The sequence below is a fragment of the Dasypus novemcinctus genome, chromosome X, assembly GCF_030445035.2.
Source record: "Dasypus novemcinctus isolate mDasNov1 chromosome X, mDasNov1.1.hap2, whole genome shotgun sequence".
NCBI classification, from domain to species: Eukaryota; Metazoa; Chordata; class Mammalia; order Cingulata; family Dasypodidae; genus Dasypus; species Dasypus novemcinctus.
In genome coordinates, this window is record NC_080704.1 from 87,208,220 (window position 1) to 87,225,768 (window position 17,549).

The following is a 17,549-nucleotide window of genomic DNA, read 5'->3' on the forward strand; positions in this document are numbered from 1 at the left end:
GAAGGAAATGCCACTGTACATACAGGACAACAGATATTACAGTGATGAGAGGCAAAACCTCAAAAAAATTTTTTTAAAAATGTTTTTCACTTTTTAAACACCCCATTTTAACTTTATTTTTAGTTTTTCAATTTTAGTTTTAGTTTTTCTAAATTATTATGTATTTTATTTCATATGTTTAAACCTATAATTATTTCATTTGCCTATTAATCAAATTTGGCAATATTCCTGGCTTCATTTTTGAAGAAGTTTGGATCACAGAAGGGTTACAACTATGGTAGGGGAGGATCACTGGTGTGGGGTGTCAGTGATGGGGGATATATGGGAGGAAGTTCACCTGGGCATACATATAATGTATATAAATATGTTCCAATGTTCATGGGGTTTTGCCATAGTGGGTAGAGGTTCATACAACAACTGAAAGAATATTGAATTCCTATCCTGGGGAGCTCTGCCACATTCTCTAATGGAACAGCAACAATCCCCCAAGTACAGGGGCAAAGACTAGTAAAGAAGGATGGTCTATTGATGGGCTCTTGATATTGATAACTATGCTTATGAGCCTTTTGCTCTTGAATTTACAGCTTAGCCTAGTATTGTAGGGTGCTTAAGAGTTACCTTCTGAGAGACTCCATGTGGCTGAAATGTGGACACTCTCTAAGCCAAACTAAACATACAAATGCATCACCTTCCCCCCAGCATGGGACATGACTCCTGGGGATGAACCTCCCTGGCACTGAGGGATTACTACCAAGCACTGGCTGGTGATGTAACTGGAACAATTTACTTTTAAAGCATTAATTACAATTAAGGTAACTAATTTTGTCCTATTTTAATTTAAAAAAAAAAGAAAAGAAAATCCCAGCTGCCATGGTCACTTTTATTCGGCTTATTAAGTAACCTTCACAAAGACAAAATAGAACTAGTCATGCAAATAGGTAACACATGACATGGCTGAATGCTAAAATAAGCAAAACTGAAATTGAAAAGAAATAGGGAGAACAGATGTAGTCAGTGGTTGAGTGCCTGCTTCCCATGTATAAGGTCCTGAGTTCAATGCCCAGTACCTCCTAAAAATTAAAAAATAAATAAATAAACAAAAGAAATAGAATGTGTTCTAATAGAAAAGAAAGATTCACCCAGCAGTTTTGCTGAATACTAACAGCAGTTAAAAATTGCAAAATTAATTATACATATACATGCATATTATATGCTACCACGTGGTTACAACTAAGCAGAAAGGGAAAAATAGCTGTTCAGACAAGGCCTGAATTTATAATTGGTTCTAAAATTTATCCATTCATTCCTTCATTACCATATAGCACTCTCTCTTTAATAGCCCCTTGTTAGGGATGATGCCCATTTAATTATGTTTCATTTCCTCAGCCAAGCCTTCTTCTCCAGCAATTGATGTGGGTAAGTATGGGCAAAGATTGATCATTTCTATAGGCTTTGGTTTTAGAGTGCTCTCTGATTAATGGTTGAGAATTCTGTTTTTGGAACTGTCTTTTTATCATGGTTTTTCTTTGAATGAGCTTTCTATCTCATTACATATCAACAAGATCTTTCTTTGCTACTGGTTCTCAGCTGTCAAAAACTATGATGCACTTCCATGTGTATTATCCTATTTCATTTATTGATTCATTAAGCATTTACTAACACTGCCTACAATAACAACTATTAGTTATTGGAATTATAAAAGTGAACAGAATATAGACACTTCCTTGGACAAGTTTACACTCCAGTGGAGGAGACAAACAATGAAATGAATAAATATATTATCTGATTAAATGTTACTCTAGAAGAAGTGAATAGAAAACAGAGGAGGTGGTATTCCACAATACACAAGAATTATGCTATTAAATGAGCCAGTAGAATTGAAGTACATTATATAGGACAAAGGCAAAAATATTTGCATAAAATGAAGCATAATCACAAAATTGTAGAAAAAAAAGTCTAAAATTGCTTTGATTATTATTATCCAACACATATTTAAACAATATGGTACAATTTTCTTGCCTTGTAAATTAACAGTTTCACAAAAAGGGAACACACAATAATGGTAGGACTTGCCCATGATACCAGTGAACTTATACATTTCTGGCAGCAAAACCATTTTGGAAAACAATTTGGACATTCCATCAAGAGTAAGAGACAGATTCATACCCTTTGTTTCAAATCTTATTTCTGGAAATTTAAAAAAATGACAAATTGCTTTTACCTCCCATAAAACATTCTTCAAAATTTCCAACAGTAAGAGAATAATTGAATTATGATATATCCAAATTATAAACATTAAAAATGAGTGTTCTTCCTATTCCTTGTCTATATATTCTAGTTTCTTTGTAACCCTCATGCACTCTTTAAAGTAAAAAGCCATATAACAATACAGAAAATGCTTATATACATTAAGATACTAAACTGAATGCAAAATATGTCTACAATTACAAAAAAAGGAAACATCGCCCCCCCAAACATACATATGGGCAAAGAATGCAAGAGAATTGAAAAAATAAACATAGTTTTTTAAATGTTTGGGTTTTAGATTATGGATGAACTTTTTCTGTACAGCTAATTAAAAATTTTTAAACATTACTGTTGTAACACAAATACAATTTAAAATTTCCAATTTTAACTACTTCCCAGTCTACAATTCAGTGGTATTACTAACCCACCATCACCAATATCCATCATCTAAACTTTTTCATCCTCTCAAACAGAAACTCTGCACCTATTAAGCAATAACTATCCATCCCCCTACCTGCCAGCCCCTGGTAACCTATAATCTACTGTCTCTATGAAACTGCCTGTTGTATTTCATATGCAAGATCATACAACATTTGTTTGTGTGCCGATTTCACTCAAATGGATGTCTTTGTGGTTCATCCATGTTGTAGCACACATCAGAATTTCATTCCTTTTTATGGCTGAATTATATTCCATGGGGAATAAGTATGTTTTGCTTATCCATTCATTTCTTTGAGGGACACTTGGTTCCTTCTATCTTTTGGCTATAGTGAATAATGCTGCTATGAAACACTGATATACAAGTATCTATTTGAGTCTTTGCTTTCAATTTGTTTGGGTATATACCAAGAGGTGGGATTGCCAGGATATACGGTAGTTCTATTTTCAACTTTCTGAGGAATTAACAAACTGATTTCCACAATGTCTGCACTATTTTTTACAATGCCACCAGCAATGTGTAGGTGTTCCTATTTCTCCATATCTTTGTCAACACATTTTCTCCCTCCCCCTCATGGCTCCCTCATCTGTTTGCTCAGCTTTTTGTTGTTTTTGTTGTTCATTGTCTGCTTTTTTCTTCATGAGGCACCGGGAACCAAACATGGGACCTCCCATGTGGGTGGCAGGCACTCAATTGCTTGAGCCACATCTGCTCCCTCTGGTTTTTAATGCCATCTTAGTGGGTGTAAAGTGGTTTTGATTTGCATTTTCCTGATAACCAGTGCTGTTGAGCATGTTTTCCTGTGCTCATTGGCCATTTGTGTATCTTATTTAGAGAAAAATCTTTTCAAGTCTTTATTTTTTAATTGCCTTTTTTTTGTTGTTGAGTGCAATTATTTTCTCTTATTTTATAAGCCGTCTTTTCACTTTCTGGATAGCGTATTTTTTAAAAAGATTTATTTTATTTATTTCTCCCCGCCCTCTCGTTGTTTGCATTTGCTGAGTCTATTCCTTGTGTGCTTGTCTTCCTTTTAGGAGGCACTGGGAACTGACCTTGGAACCTTCTGTGTGGGAGGGTGGCGCCTAATCTCTTGAACCACCTCCGCTCCCTGCTTTGTTGATCTCTCATTATGTTCTTCCTCCTTGTGTCTCTTGTTGCATCAGCTCACTGTCTTGCTTGTCTTCTTTAGGAGGCAACAGCAACCAGCCCCAGGACCTCCAATGTGGTATGTGGGAGCTCAATCACTTGAGCCACATCTGCTTCCCTAGATAGTGTATTTTGATGTACAAAAGTTTTTAATTTTGATGAAGTCTATTTTATCTACTTTTTCTTTTGTTGCTCATACTAAGAAATCACTATCAAATCCAAGGATATAAAGGTTCCCCCCTGTTTTCTTCTACGTTTTTTTATGATTTTAGCTCTTATGTTTAAATCTTTGATCCAATTAGGATTAACTTTAATATATGTATTAGATAGGGGTCCAACTTCAATCTTTTGCAAGTGGATATCCAATTTCCCAGCACCATTTGTTGAAAAGACAATTCTTTCCCCAATTGAAGTATCTGGCACTCTTGTTAAAAATCAGCTGGCTACAGAGATGGAAGAGTGAGACACTTCAGGATCCATCCCCCTACAGAAGTTCTGAACAACCAGCAAGAACTGGCAGAAACAGCTTTCTCAAAGCTCAAAAAGAAACCCAACAACAAAAAAACAAAACAGTTAAAGGATTGCAGGAACAGGACAAACAATGAATCAAGAAAAAAGCCACTTAAAAGTAATAGGACCTCATGGTGTCTTGGTTGGCCCTTCCCCTGTCCCCTCACTGGCTTGGCGTGGAGTAGGCTTGAACTCCCAATACAGATCCCAAGCACTGGTTCTCTAGGGAGCAGAGTAAACTTCATGTACACATTTGGAGGACGTATGTCTGACACACTTTGACTGCAGGTAACTGGAGACACTCCCTGTCCTGTGTGTGGAAGAAGGCTCAAAGAGCTCTCCTACAGAACACAGCAAGAGAGAAGTCAAGTTTTGCTGCCTAGGGTAAGGGATTGCTAACTGTAGGATATATATAGTACAGTGCCTGGGACCTTGAGGAAACTTTCTTAGCAAAGAGGGGACATTCATATTCATGTAAATGGAGAAATTCCTAGGGTAACACACGCATGCCCAAGACAAAAGGCATGTGCAGAAAGGATCAGGGTGGCCCTTACACTTTGGCCTGGACTTGTTCTCATATAACCAATTATATGGATACGCCATAAAGGACAGTAATTATACACATGAATCTGCAAAGACTGGGAAAGGTGTTTTATTTTCTCCTTCTTATTCTTTTAATTTTTTTTTGTTAGCTCTGGCATTTAAGGAAAGCACTGCCATAACACTAACTGGGTATAAGCTTAAGGAACAAACATCCTAGACTCTAAATTCTAGTCACAATACACTAAAATATAAAAACATGCAAGTTTCAAGAAAATATTGCAAACCACACAAAGAAACAGGAAATGATGGCCCAAGCAAAGAAGACGAAAGCATTAGAAACCATCAATGAGGAGAATCAGACCTGGGACACTCCAGATAAAGACTACTTTTTTTTCTTTCTCATTTTTTTTTTTATTAAAGAAGTTGTGAGTTTACAAAACAATCACGTATAATGTGCAGAATTCCCATACATCACCCTTCCACCAACATTTTTGTGGAACATTTGTTACAGATTATGAAAGAACATGATCAGACTATTACTACTAACTATGGTCCAAAGCATACACTTGGTGTATTTTTCTATATGCCTGTTATTATTAAGACTATGTATTAGTATTGTAGATTTGTTTTAGTTCATGAGAACACTGTTATTTGAACTGTTAACTAAAGCCCATCTTCTACCACATGGTTCACTGTGTTACACAGTCCCATACCTTGTATATTCTATCCAAAATGCACACTCGGTGTCTTTCACTTTCATTACAGAGTTTTGCAGTTATTGCCCCAGTAAACCTTTCAAGGTCTTCCTTCGGTCAAAAGAAAAAAAAATCCCACACCCTGTTATCCAGAAAAAGACTTTTAAAAAAAAACCAAATTAATTTATTGGTACATATTAATAAAGTATAAATCTAAACAAAGTGTAAAATCAATGGCATTCGGAATAATCACATATTTGTACATTTATCACTTGAATCATTCTTAGAGCACTTTCATTATTCCAGTAATAATAATAATAAACAACAAACAAAACTCATCACCTCTCAATCTCTCTATGCTTCCTCTGTTATACAAAGCTGCTATTCTTTTTCCTTCTCTCTAGTATATTTGTATTTATATTTTGTAAAAACTGTTGACAAAGACTTTTTTTTAAATGGTCCTAAATATGGTCAAAGAGCGAAAGGAAAACATGGACAAGGAACTAAAGGAAATCAGGAAAATTATACATGAACACAAAGAAACTATCAATAGTAAAATGGAAATTATGAAATAGAATCAAACAGAGCTGAAGGCCACAGTAACAGAAATTGAAAATTCCCTTAAGGGATCCAACAGCAGGTTGGAGCTGGCAGAAAAAAGAATAAGTAAACTTAGGAAGTAGATGTGGCTCAACTGATAGAGCATCCGTCTACCATACGGAGGGTCCACGGTTCAATCCCCAGGGCCTCCTGACCCATGTGGTAAGCTGGCCCAAGCACAGTGTTGCTGCACTAAAGGAGTACAGTGTCACGCAGGGGCACCCCCATGTAGGGGTGCCTCACGTGCATGGTGTGCACCCCGCAAGGAGAGCCACCCCATGTGAAAAAAGTGCAGCCCACCCAGGAGTGCCACTGCACACACGGAGAGCTGATGCAGCAAGATGATGCAACATAAAAGAGATGCAGATTCTCAGTGCTGCCTAATAATGCAAGTGGATGCAGAACACACAGCGAATGGACACAGAGCAGATGATAGGGGGAAGGGAAGAGAAATTTAAAAAAAAAAGAATGAATGAACTTGAAGATAAGACAATTGAAATCATCCAGTTTGAGGAGCAGAAAGAGGAAAGAACAAAGAAAAGTTAACAGAGCCTGAAGAACCTGTGGGACAGCATCAAGTGTACGAATATACATATTGTGGGAGTCCCAGAAAGAGAAGAAAGTGAGAATGGGGCAGAGAGAATATTCAAGGAGATAATAGCTGAAAATTTCCCTAATTTAACGAAAGCCACATGTATGCACATCCAAGATGCTCAATAAACTCCAAACAGGATTAACCCAAATAGACACACACTGTTCCATTTTATGATCAAACTGTTTAATGCCGAAGATGAAGAAAAAATTTGTAATCTGCAAGAGAGAAACAACACGTCACACACAAGGAAGCCTCCTAGATTAAGTGCCTATTTCTTATCAGAAATCATGGAGGCAAGAATGCAAAGGGAAGGATATGGAAAAAATATACCAAATGTATGCTATAGATCATAGCTAGTGGTAATAGTCCTATGATGTTATCTCATATATTTTTTAAAAGATTTATTTATTTATTTATTTCCCCCCCTTCCCCTCTTCCCACTCTGCTGGGTTTTTTTTTTTTTTTTTTTTTGGCTGTCTGTGTTGTCTTCTCTTCTCATTTTCTCTCCTCTAGGATTCACCAGGATATGATCCTGGAGACCTCTGATGGGGAGAGAAGTTCCCTGTTAATTGTGCCACCATAGTTCCTGATCTCTGCTGTGCTTCACCCTGACTATCCCCTTGTCTCTCTTTTGATGTGTCATCATCTTGCTGGTGATTCACTTGCGCAGGGCGCTGGCTCACATGTGGGCACCCATGCAGGCACTCGTGTGGGCACTGGCTTATCATGCAGGCACTCATGCTGGCACTGGCCTGCCATGCAGGCATGCTTTCTCTTGTTCTTTTTTACCAGAAGGCCCCAGGGATCGAACCCAGGTCCTCCCATATGGTAGGCGAAAGCTCTATCACTTGAGCCACATCTGTTTCCCACCTCATAATTCGTAACAAATGTTCCACAACAATGCAGTGTGTTAGTGGAGGGGTGTTGTATGGGAAACCCACACATGTGCATGATTGTTTTTAAATAAGTTCACAACTTTAATTAAAAATATATTTAAAAAAAAGTATGCTGAGGGAAGGCACTTAAAGTGCTGAAAGCAAAACAAATTTCTAAATGTGGAAAAACTGTCTTCAAAAATGAGGAAAGACGACATTCTCAGTGAGCTAAAAGCTGAAGGACTTTGTCACCACCAGACTGGACCAACAAAAAAATGCTAACGACTAACATGGAGGTGAAGAAGGTCAACCACCACACCAGGGAGCCAAGAGTGCCTACAACTGAAAGCAGGAGGATTGCATCCAGCATCCATGTGGAATCTAAGCCCCGTCTTGATGTAGATGTGGAGTAAACACAACCATTCCAAGGTCCACAGAATGGAGGAATAGAGTATGGAATAGAGTGGACTTACTGATATTCTATTCATGAACTATTGTGATTAGTAATCGAAGAAAATGTGGCATTGGTGTGGAGAAAGTGGCCATGGTGGCTGCTGGGGGTAGGGAGTGGGAGGAAGAGATGAGATGTGGGGGTGTTTTCGGGACTTGGAGTTGTCCTGGGTGGTGCTGCAGGGACAGTTACTGGACATTGTATGTCCTCCCATGGCCCACTGGGTGGACTGTGGGAAAGTGTGGGCTATGATGTGGGGCATTGACCATGAGGTGCAGCAGTGCTTAGAGATGTATTCACCAAGTGCAATGAATGTCGCATGATGATGGAGGAGATTGTTGTTATGGGGGGAGTAGTGGGGTGAGTGGGGTGGGGGGTATATGGGGACAAAAAAATGCTAACGAGGTTGTTAGGAAGAGACTGAAACCACATGAAGAAATAAAGATCTCTGGAAAAGATAATGGCATGGGTAATATAAATATAAGTGCTATTGTATTTTTGATTTGTAACTCCAACTTTTTACTTCCTACAGGATCTATAAGGCAAATGCATAAAATGTAATGATCAATCAGTAGTTCTGGACTCATAAATACATAATTTGTTACAAGAACTATATAATGGTGGGGAGACAGAGGGTTTCAGGGACATAGTTTGTATATGAAATTAAAGCTATTAAGTTGGTATCAAAGCAAATGAGATTGTTATAGATTTAGGATGTTAAATTTAAGTCCCCACGTAACCACAAAGAAAATATCAGAGGATATACAAATTCATATAGATAGAAAGTAGCGTACAGGTTATCAAGAGTAGGAGGCTGGGGTAATGGGGGGATTAATTCAAATGAGTGTAGGGTTTCTGTTTGGGGTAAAGGGAAAGTTCTAGTAATGGTGAGAGTACTGCAACACTGTGAATGTGATTAATCCAACTGAACGGTGTGCTTGGGAGGGGAAGTTTTATGTTGCATATATGTTTCCACAATTTAAAAAGAAAGAAAGAGAAACTAAAGAGATAATGACAAATGCAATACATGATACTGGATGGAGGAGAAAAGGCTCAAAAGGACATTACTGGGAGAAGTGGATATGGTTCAATTGATTGAGCTCCTGCCTATCATATGGGAGGTCCGTGGTTTGGTTCCCAATACCTCCTAAAAGAAGAGATAGTGAGCTGGTGCAACAGGCAGGCATGGTAAGCTGACACAACAAGAGACACAAGATGAAAAACATAATGAGAGACACAGCAAAGCAGGGAACAGAGGTGGCTCAAGCAATTAGGTGCCTCCCTCTGACATTGGAGGTCCCAGGTTCAGTTCCTGGTGGCTCCTAAAGAAACAAGTAAGATGAACAGACACAGCAAGTGCAAACAATGATGGGATGGGGAGAAATAAATAAATAAATCTTTTAAAAAATAAAGGACATTATATGGCAGTTCTATATTTAGCTTCCTGAGGATCTGCCAAACTGTCTTCCACAGAGGCGGCACCATTTTACACTCCCACCAACAGTGAAGGAGTCTTCTTATTTCTCCACATCCTCTCCAGCACTTAACATTGTCTGTTTTTTAAATAATGGCCATTCTATGTAGTGTTAGATGATATCTCATTGTTGTTTTAATTTGCATTTCCCTAATAGCTAGTGATAGGGAACATTTTTTCATGTGCTTTTTGGCCATTTTTATTTCCTCTTTGAAGAAATGTCTATTTAAATCTGTTGCCCATTTTTAAATTGGATTGCTTTTTTTTTATTGTTGAGTTGTATGATCTCTTTATATAGAATGGAAATCAAACCCATATCAGATAAGTGGTTTTCAAATATTTTCTCCCATTGAGTGGGCTGCCTTTTCACCTTCTTGATGAAGTCCTTTGAATCACAGAAATGTTTTAAGTTTGAGGAGGTCCCATTTATCCATGTTTTCTTTTGTTGTTCATGCTTTTGGTGTAAGGTTTAAATCTACCACCTACCACCAGGTCTTGAGGATGTTCCCCTACATTTTCTTCTAGGAACTTTATTGTACTTCCTTTTATATTTAGGTCTTTGATCCATTTTGAGTTAATTTTTGTATAAGGTGTGAGGTAGGGGTCTTCTTTCTTTCTTTTGGCTATGGATATCCAGTTCTCCCAATACCATTTGTTGAATAAACTCTTCTGCCCCACCTGGGCTGGCTTGACAGGTTTGTCAAAAACCACTTGGCCATAGATGTGAGGGTCTGTTTCTGAACCATCAATTCGGTTCCATTGGTCTATGTGTCTATCTTTATGCCAATACCATGCTGTTTTTTGTTGTTGTTTTTTTACCACTGTAGGTAGGTAATATGATTTAAAGTCTGGAAGTGAGAGTCCTCCAACTTCACTTTTCCTTTTTGTTTCTGGCTATTCGGGGCCTCTTACCCTTCCAGATAAATTTGATAATTGCGTTTTCCATTTACTTAAAAAATGCTGGTAGAATTTTTATTGGGATTGCACTGAATCTGTCCATCAATCTGGGTAGAATTGACATCTTAATGATATTTAGTCTTCCAATCCATGAGCATGGAATGTTCTTCCAATTATTTAGGTCTTTTTAAAATTTCTTTTAGCAATGCATTATAGTTTTCTGAATAAAAGTGCTTTGCATCTTTGGTTAAGTTTATTCCTAAATATTTGATCCAGCAATTCCTCTACTAGGAATATATCCAGAAGAACTAAAAACTATGACACAAACAAACATCTGCACACCAGTGTTCATAACGGCCTTGTTCACAATTGCCAAAAGATGGAAACAACCCAAGTATCCATCCACCAATGAATGGATAAACAAAATGTGATATATACGTACGATGGAATACTATGCTGCAATAAGAAATGAAATTGGGACATATGTGGTAACATGGATGAGTCTTGAAGACATTATATTAAACGAAGTAAGCAAGACACAAAAGGACAAATATTGCATGATCTCATTAATATGAACTAAATACTGATAATAAACACATGGAATTAAAACCTAGAGTATAGGTTATACGGAGATAAGAGGAGGGATGAGAAGAACTATGGATGCTTTTATGCACATAGAAGTTTTAATTAACTTGACTGTCAGAGTGTGGAGATGGAGAGAGTTGATGGTAACACATTATAATGAGTAACAACTGGTTTATAAATGGGATTGTGACTGAAAAAGGTAGTCTGGGGAAGTAAATATCAGTAGAAAGTAAGCTAAATAATAACCTAGGGACTGAATAACAGTGAACCCAGAGGCAGTTGAGAATTGCGGTTAAGCGTACAAATGCAAGAGAGTCCTTCTGTGAGGTAGAGAAGATGTACACCACTATTGCAGGGTGATGGGAATATGGAGAAACATGGGAAAACTACAACTGGTGTGACCTATAGACTGTGGTTAACAGCAATATTATAATATTCTTGCATTAATGCCAAGCTATACTGTGTTGATAATAGAAGTGTATAGGAAAGCGGACTTGGCCCAGTGGTTAGGGCATCCGTCTACCACATGGGAGGTCCGTGGTTCAAAGCCCGGGCCTCCTTGACCCGCGTGGAGCTGGTCCATGCGCAGTACTGATGTGCTCAAGGAGTGCGCCTTGTAAGGAGAGCCGCCCAGCGCGAAAGAAAGTCAGCCTGCCCAGGAATGGCACCGCATACACAGAGAGCTGACACAACAAGATGATGCAACAAAATGAAACACAGATTTCTGTGCCACTGACAACAACAGAAGCGGACAAAGAAGAACATGCAGCAAATAGACACTGAGAACAGACAACTGGGGGCGGGGTAGGGGTAGGGGAGAGAAAAAAAAATGAAGCCAAGAATATTAAAAAAAAAAGAAGTGTACGGAAAAAGTGTGCCAAATGTGCACTATGGACCATGATTGGTAGTAACAGTCTGATGATATTATCTCATAATCTATAACAAATGTTCCACCATGGTGTGGAGTTGTATGGGAAATCTACACATCTGTATGATTGTTTTGCAAGTTCACGATATCTGTAACAAAAATACATTTAAAAAAATAGTATGGGTTGGGGGAAAAATACGCCAAATGTAAGATAAGGAATATAGTCAGTAGCAATATTTTTCAATGCTCTTGCATAGTTTGTAACAAATGGTTCACACCAATGCAAGGAGTTGGTGGAGGGGTGATGTATGAAACCTCTGTGTGATGTTATGTATGTTTATTTTGTAAGTTCACAATCTTTACTATATACTTATTGTTTAGGTGTGTTCATGTAGGAATGATATACTTCAATAAAAAAAGGAATTATCAACAACATCAACAAAAAGAATTGGAAGCAGGGACTCCAACAGATATTTGCACACCCATGTTCATAGTGGCATTATTCACAACAGCCAGAAGATGGAACCAACTCAAGTGTCTATCAACCAATGAAGAGATAAACAAAATGCGATATATAACTACAATGGGACATTGTTCAGTCATTAAAAGGAATGACTTTCTAATACATTCAACAACATAGATGAATCTTGAGGATATTCTGTGGGTGAAATAAAACAGACACAAAAGGACAAATATTGTTTGATCTTACTCATATGAAATAATCAGAATAAGCAAATTCATAGAGTCAGAATTTAGAATATAGGTTACCAGGGGATGATGTAGGATAGGAAATGAGGAGTTAAGACTTAAAATATACAGAGTTTGAAACAATGGAAATGTTTTGGAAATAGATGATGGTGATGGTAGCACAGCACTGGGAATGTAATTAATAGAACTAAAATACATATCCGAATGTGGTTTAAAGGGGGAATATTAAGTTGCTTATGTGGTAATAGAATAAAAAAAATTTTAAATCCATGAAACTGCACTACACAAATAATGAACTCTATGTTAAAATATGGACTACAGTTAACAGTGCAATTACAAAAATATGCTTTCCTCAATTGAAACAAACATTACACACCAATGAAAGGTGTTAAGAATAGGGTAGTATATGGACATCCTGTATTTTATGCATGACTGTTCTGTAAACCTACAATTCCTGTAAAAAAAAGAAAAAGAAAGAAATGAAAAATAAATAAAATAAAATAAAGGACATTATTGGGACATAAGAAAAAATGGGAACATGAATATAAGCTTTATAGCAACCTTACATTTCCTGAATTGTGTAACTGCACTTAAGGTGATTACATAAGTGAATATTCTTGTTTGTAAGAACTGTACATGGAAATACTGTGGAGTATGATGTGTGTAACCTGCTCTCAAATGTTCAGAAGATAGAATGATATTGCAAAGGTGGCAAAATATTAAAATTGGTGGATCTGAGGGTATTTGGGGTGGGGGTGGAGTATGGTGGGGTTTATATTATTTTCCATCTGTGAAACTAAGTCTGTAATTTTGAAATTATTTCAAAATCAAAAGTTAATAAAAAATCAGATGTATGAGTTTATTTCTGAACTTTCCATTCTATTCCAATAGTCTATATATCTATTTTTATCCTAGAACTGCATTTTTAAATTCAGCAAATAGTTACTGAGGACCTATTGTGTGCTGGGTACACAGCAGAAAATAATACAAAATTTGCTCTATAAAGTTTACATGTTATACCAGGAAAAGAGACAATAAAAAAGTAAATTAATGAACATATGCCAGTGATAGGTGCAAAGGAGTATGATGAAATGAAGGACTGAGAGTGATTGGGGGTGTTACTTTATGTCATTAAGGAAGGCCTCTTTGATAAGGAGATATGTGAGCAGAGGCTGGAAGGATGTGAGAAAATGAAACCTGTGGATATCTGGAGGAAGAGAGTTCCATGCAGAGTGAATTGCAGAACAAAAGCCACAAAGCAGTAGTGTAATTGTGATGTTCTCGAAACAGCCAGAAGGTCTTTGAGTCTGGAGCAGAACAAGTGGGAGACAGTGTGTGGAAGCAAGGTCAGAGAATTTACTGACAACAGTTCACACAGAGCCTTGTAGGCCATAGTGAAGGCCAGACTACTGAGTGTGAGGAGAAACCACTGGAGGGAGTGATGCAGAGTAGCAAGGTTTCATTTAGGTTTAATGTGATTTACATATGAACTCAATCATCAGCTGCTGAGGGACTTCTCCTTGTAAGACTATAGGATGAGAAAAACAACCAATTTTTGCTCCCATGTGCTAACTGCTGTACTAGGTCTTCAAATGTCCTACTTCTTCATACAACAATACTTTGAAGTAGGAATAATGAGCCTCTATTTTATAGATGAGAAACCTGAGGTCCAAAAAGGTTAAATAATTTCTCCACGGTCACACAACCAGTAATGGGAGTGCTGAAATCAGAGTTGAGGTCTTCTTGAAGTCCAAAGCCTCCTGCTCTTACCAAACCTGGTTCTGGTTCAGTGTAGTGAAGTATATAGACAGAGTCCCTGTCCTCCAAAACCTCCCTGACTTATACCTACCCCATGAGATCGGACCTGCTATTATCTGTTTTTAGAAATGAGAAATCTGACCAGAGAGGTTAAATGCTTGTCTAAGTCATAACAGCTAGTAAGTGGCAGAGCCAAGACTCAAAGCCTGGTCTGGGAGCAAAGTGTCAAACCCTGATCCAGCTCCAAATATCCACTATCCTTTCTCATATAATGTAGCTGTTCTGAGCTTTAGTAAAAAAATATTTTTAAGCCTTATTTATAGATAGATGGTAGGTATGAAAGGAACAAAGTCATACAAGTCTGCAAGTCCCTGAAGAGTTTCTGAAAAACTTCCACGTGCATGTATATACATACACAATATATAAACATGTATACATATATGTACAAATATGGACACACACATAAAGTACACACATACACAATTTCCAAAGTCAATTACTTCCTAAATGATCCTCTGTCATCTGGGCCTTTGGTGAGGTTAAGTCATTTACTCAATTATGATGAATTACCGAATCCATCGGCTGTTCTTATCCATTCCCAGCAAGTGTACAGATGTAGTCTTCAAATTACTTCTTTAAAAGTCAACCTGAAAACTCTGTTAACATTTCCTTTAGAAGATCAAGGGAAGGAGTGAGGGTTGGAAGGTTGAAATCTAAAAAATTCAGATCTAAGTAAGAGAGGACTCCACAAAACTACAATTCTCAATTCTTGTTTGCTCTTTGGAAATAAGGACTCAGCTCCACAGGTCTGTATTTCAATTCCAAGCATCAGAATGAAGAATTCTCCTGTTGAGAGGTGCTGTGGTATAGAGAAATTTGTGAAAATGAAATTTGTCCTCCCATAGTCTTGTTTCTACCTCTTCCTAGCTATGTAACCCAAAGCAAGTAACTCAGTTTCCTTAGTACTATGCTGTTCTTATTAATGTGGCTTTAAATAATAGTAAGTTTTGAAATTGGGAAGTGTGAGACCTCCAACTTTATTCCTCTTTTCCAATATTAATGTGACTATTCAGGGCCTCTTGAGATTCCATATGCATTTGAGGATTGGCTTTTCCTTTTCTGCAAAATCTGTGGATTACTTTGGGTAGTACTGACATCTTAACAATGTCAGTATTTTCATGCATGCGGGATCTCTTACCAATTATTTAGGTCTTTTTTAGTTTATTTCAGCAGTGTTTTGTAGTTTTCAGTGTACAAGTCCTTCACCTTGATGGAATTTATTTCTAGGTATTTTATTCTTTATTTCTAGGAATTATTTTTGTAATTTCCATTTTGGGATGTTCCATGCTGTACAAAACTGATTTTGCATGTTACTCTTATAGCCTACAACTTTGCTGAATTAGTTTATTAACTATTAATTTTCTTGTGGATTCTTTGGATTTTCTACATAAAGCATTCACCAGTGTAACTTGCTGATTCTGGCCTTTATTTTTTTTAAGATTTATTTTATTTACTTTATTTTTCTTCATTTATCCCACCCGCCTTCCCCTAGATGGTTCACTCATCTGTCTGCACCTTCTCTAGGAGGCACGGGGAACCGAACCCGAGACCTCCAAAATGAGAGGAAAGTGCCCAATGGCCTGAGCCACATCCACTCCCCACAGGCTGTGGCTTGGCATCTGCTGGCTTGTGGTCGGTGCTTCTTTGCAGCAGGAGCAGAGTATAGCTCATTGCAGGGGGATAGCGTCTAGCTTACTGCTGCAGGAGGTGGTGTCTGTTCATCTTCTTTTAGGAGGCATGGACACCCGAACCTGGGACCTCCCATGTGGTACATGGGCACCCAAGTGGTTGAGCCACATCTGCTTCCCTTTGACTTTTTTTTTCTGATTTTTAAAATTTAGTTGCATTAAAAAAAAAAGATACATAGTGGACTTTTTTTTTTTGATGGAAGGTTTTTGATTATTCACTCTCTTAACTTCTTCTAGATCTGAAGAAGTCAATGAGTCATTGACTTCTGAGTCAATGTAGGTAAATTGTGTATTTCTAGGAATTTGTCCATTTCCTCTATATTATCTAATTTGTTGGTGTAAATTTTTTCGTAATATTCTATTATAATCTTTTTAATTTCTGTAAGATCTGTGGTAATTCTCTCTCCCCTTTCATTTTGGATTTTAGTTCTGTGTCTCTTTCTTTTTTTGTCAGGCTAAAGGTTTGTCCATTTTACTGATCTTTTTTTAAAAATCACTTTTTGTTTCATTGATTTCCTTGATTTTCTATTTTCTACTTCATTTACCTCACTGCTAATTTATTTTTAAACTCTAAATGTATTTATTGCACGATTCCATTTATGTGAAGTTAAAGAAATAGGAAAAACTAAACCATGGTGTTAAAATTTAGAACAGTAATTACCATTGGGAGGAAGGTAGCAATCAGAAGGGGTGATGAGGGGAAGAATTTTTGGGATGTGGGTCAAGTTTTATTTCTTGATCTAGACAATTAAACAGGTTTGCTCATTTTGTGAAAATTTATCAAACTGTACACTTATGATTTGTGGACTTCTCTGCATGAATTCAGTACTTCAATAAAATTTTTAAAAATGTAATTTGGGAGGTTATTTTTATTAGAGAATTTGTAGGTTTACAGAAAAATCATGCATAAAATACAGAGTTCCTATATAATACCCTATTATCAACACCTTGCCTGTGGTACATTTGTTAATACTCATGAGAAAAGATTTTTTAAAAATTGTACTATTAACTATAGTCCATCATTTAAATTAGGGTATACTGTTTGCATTGTACAGTCCTATGTTATTTTAAAATTTTTCTTCTAGTAACATATATACAACCTAAAAATTCCCTTTAACCATTTTCACATATATAATCCAGTGCTGTTAATTGCACTCACAATGTTGTGTTACCATCACCATCACTCAGTACCAAAACTTTATGATCAACCCAAATAGAAACTCTGTACAATTTAAGCATTAATTCCACATTCCCCATCCCCAGCCCATTCCCTGCTAACCTGCATTCTAGATTCTGACTCTGAGTTTAATTATTTCATATCACTGATGTCTTACAATATTTGTCCTTTTGCATCTGGCTTATTTTACTTAACATTACATCTTCAAGGTTTGATGTTGTCACATGAATCAG

The 17,549-nt window shown here is 37.1% G+C and overlaps 1 protein-coding gene across 1 annotated transcript in view; it reads right to left on the bottom strand.

The window, feature by feature from the left end:
* The window catches only part of MAGT1 (magnesium transporter 1), a 113,527-nt gene that overhangs the window by 7,957 nt on the left and 88,021 nt on the right, over nt 1–17,549 (bottom strand). The window lies entirely within an intron of this gene.